The sequence below is a fragment of the Otolemur garnettii genome, unplaced genomic scaffold (genome assembly GCF_000181295.1).
Source record: "Otolemur garnettii isolate 467f Iridium unplaced genomic scaffold, OtoGar3 scaffold00313, whole genome shotgun sequence".
NCBI classification, from domain to species: Eukaryota; Metazoa; Chordata; class Mammalia; order Primates; family Galagidae; genus Otolemur; species Otolemur garnettii.
In genome coordinates, this window is record NW_003852708.1 from 407521 (window position 1) to 411361 (window position 3841).

At 41.3% G+C, this 3841-nt stretch overlaps 1 pseudogene; it reads left to right on the plus strand.

The window, feature by feature from the left end:
• The first annotated feature begins 2452 nt into the window (after window positions 1–2452).
• On the plus strand, window positions 2453–3209 carry LOC100949546 (annotated as a pseudogene).
• The last annotated feature ends 632 nt before the right edge of the window (window positions 3210–3841 follow it).

A 3841-nucleotide genomic window follows, 5' to 3' on the forward strand; every position in this document is an offset into this window, starting at 1 on the left:
CTCTACCTTGCCTGAGCTTTGAGGCCTATATGTCACATGTAGTTTCCAGCCAGATGATATTCAAGGCTTTGGCTGTCATTTGCATTTACGTCTGTTATGAAGGTCAATCCATTGTCAGATCTAATCCGGAGTGGCAACCTAAATCATGGGATGATTTCTCTGGGCAATACTTTTACTACTTTAGGAGCTCTCTTTATCCTGGTAGGGAAGGCTTCCACCTATCGGAAGTACATGCAGACCAGAACTAGTGAGTTTTCCTCCATCAGTTCCCTCCATATCTGGACAACTCAGTATAGTCCATTTGCACATCATCAAAAGGGGCTAACCTGTAAGACTGAATTTCAGGTGGCAAGGATGGTCCCTGTTTAGCATCCTGTTGGTTACACACCACACAATGCTAGCTGACTTTCTTGGCAAAAGTAGCCAAGAGGGGAATGTAGAAGTATCTCCCCAGAAGCTTCTTAATTTTCTTTTTTCTTCTATCTTAAGTGCATGGCCTCATGCATACAACCTCTATAAACAACCTCAGATTTTTATATAGTATGCTTTGATATTCGGTGAGGCATGAGTTGGTCAATCAATGGTGCCTTGTGGTGTTCATAGGAATGATGATTATGTATAGTACCCAGACTTTTGAGTTTGTTCCAAAGTCAATTTATCAGCCTCTTGCACCAGGATGACAGTGTGTATAAGTGTTCTTAGGCATGGGGGGGAGTGGAGTCATCCTTTCGAGACCTTGTCAAGATGCTTAGAGAGATAAACAACTGGTCTTGCCCATGTAGGATCAGAATGTGATCACTCCCCCAGATATTCTATTTCTTTCTGATATGTACAGTTCAAAGGCTTGAACAGGTCAGGGAAGCCTAGCACCAGGGCTGCCTGTAGTTTTTCCTTTAGCCTCTTGATGGCTTTTGGTTGGTCAGATTTTTTACTCTATTGGCCCTTTCTCTCCCTCCTCTGTGGCTTCATACAATGGTTTGGCCAGTCTATATGTTTCACACGGTTTTTCATAAAAATCCCCAAGGCTTTCATCTGGCTTCTGCATGACCTCAGCCACCTTGTATATCTTTGTGGCTTTCTGGCTTCCCTACACTGACAAGGATAAAGTCAAGGTTGGGTACAGGGTAAGAGAATGAAACCATTTAGCAGCCACCTACCAATATCTACAAGGTCCAGATTTCAAGGCTAAAGTTCACACAATGAGAATATTATTATTATTATTATTATTAAAGACAGAGTTTCATTATGTTGCCCTCGGTAGAGTGCTCTGGCATTACAGCTCACAGCAACCTCAAACTCTTGGACTAAGTGATTCTCTTGCCTCAGCCTCCCATGTAGCTGGGATTACAGGTGCCTGCCACAATACCCAGCTATTTTTAGATGCAATTGTTATTGTTGTTTAGCTGGCCCAGATTGGGTTCAAACCTGCCAGCCTCAGTGTATGTGGCTGGCATGGTAACCACTGTGCTATGGGTGCCAAGCCAACATTAGTATTCTTATTTACAGAGTTAGTACAATTCTGAAGATAATACTTAGTTTAAAGGGTCCTTACAAAACTGATCCGAAGTTCTGGGTGATTCAAATAAATATTCCTGAACATCAGTTGGGTGTGGGATTCACTTATGAGGCTGTGTTGCAGCTACACCACTTACTGGGAAGTTTTTATTCACATTCCAAGTTCTTCTGAGGTATCTATATAGGCATGGCAGGTAGTATTAAATACCTTATAAATTTTTCCAGTGTAGCCAACAGGCCACATTTGTTGAGCCATAAGGCTTGAGAGCAAATATAACTACTATATATAACTTTATATTTTATTTTATTTTTTTGAGAAAGAGTCTCACTATGTCACCCTTAGTAGAGTGCCATAGTGTCATAGCTCACAGCAACCTCCAACTCTTGGGCATAAACAATTCTCTTGCCTCAGCCTACCAAGTAGTTGGGACTATAGGCACTTGCTACAACACCTGGCTATTTTTCTGTTGCAGTTGTCATTGTTGCTTAGCTGGTCTGGGTTGGGTTTGAACCCACCAGCCTCGGTGTATGTGGCTGGCACCATAACCACTGTACTATGGATGCCAAGCCTACTGTATATAACTTTATGTTCTTTGGCCGGTCTCTTAGTCCCATTTAACAGATCAATTTAGTTAAGTCCCGTTTAACAGATTAATTTAGTTAAACAGTTATGCCTCATTTTATGAGCTGAGCTGGCCTTACAGACAAGACTGGAATCTAACACAGGTGGGTCACAATCTTTTCTTTTTAAACCATTTTTCTCTAATTTCTTACAAAAACCAAATTATAGCAGAACTAATTTAATTGTCAAATAAACGGTACTTTCAGTATATGGGGTCTGATTATTTGCATAAAGTGTAGCAAAAATAATTATTAGCTCTCTAGATTTTTCTTCCTTTTAAAATTGGCTTTTTAAAAATATAAAAATTTGGAAAAGATGGCAGAGCAAGAAGAAAGCAAAAAGATCCCTTTGGTCCCAGAAAATCTCCTGAAAAAGAGGGAGGCTTATCAAGTCCTCAAAGCCACCCAGGCAAAGCAGGCACTTTTGGCAAAGAAGGAGCAGAGGAAAGGAAAAGAGCTCAGTTTTAAGCGACTAGAATCATTTCTGCATGCTTCCTGGTGACAGCAGTGTGACACAGTGCATCTCAGACGACTAGAAGTGAAATCTCATGCTTTGGAATTACCAGAAAAACATTCCTTGGCTTTTGTTGTAGGCATACAAAGGATTAATGGAGTGAGTTTACTGGTGCAGAAGACCATTGCAAGAGTTTGCCTAAAGAAAATTTTCAGTGGTGTTTTTGTTAGAGTCACCCCTCAGAGTCTGAAAATGCTACGTATAGTGGAACCTTATGTTACCTGGGGATTTCCAAATCTGAATCTGTCTGGAAACTCATCTTGAAATGTGGACAAGCCAAGATTAAGAATAAGACCATTCCTCTGACAGATAACACAGTCATTGAGGAGCACCTAGGGAGGTTTGGTGTCATTTGCTTGGAAGACCTCATTCATGAAATTGCCTTCCTAGGGAAATATTTCCAAGATCTCAAGGTTTTTTACATCCTTTCCAATTCTCAGTGGCCCGTCTTGCTACCAAGAATAAAGTGGGCTTCTTCAAAGAGATGGGCTCACCTGGCTATCGGGGTGAATGCATCAGCCAGCTCATCCGCCAGCTGAACTTGTCCCTGACTATCTGAAAGCACAGTACACTGGGAGTGTGTATTTTTGGTTTTTGGAATTATTACCAAATATCTTCAGAGAAGATGATTTCTGCTCTGTCTTCAAAAACAAAGGGAAGGGTCAGGGAAAATATAGTAGGTTGTGCTTGTGGCAGGAACCTCTCATCACAGTCCACTCCCAAGGAAAAATTCCAGTGTTTTCCTCTTCAGCTACTGCCACCTCTGAATTTAGCACATACCATGGAGAAAGGAGTCCTGCTTTGTCAGATCTTGTATTATGGGGTTTAATTTTGGTGAATGAATGATCCAATCATGTACACAAGGATCCCTAAGATTTCCACAGCAATGGACCAAGCTCTGGGGCATACTTGAATCTGGGTATTCACTGAGCTTTCTTTAGTTCAGGGTTTGACAACAAAGGGCCCCCTTTGCCAGGTACACTCATGTGCTCAAAATTTTGCTTACAATTTTAAGGATATTCATAGACTCTTCTCCTTGTGGACTTTTGTACTGCACACAAGGAAGTCCTGCTTTTACCAGGATTTGTCACCCAAGCACTGATCTTACTGTTCACTGGTTTCATTGTCCTGTGGAAGACCAAAGTTGACCAAGATAGCTTATTCCCTTCACAGTGGCAGATTATATTGCCC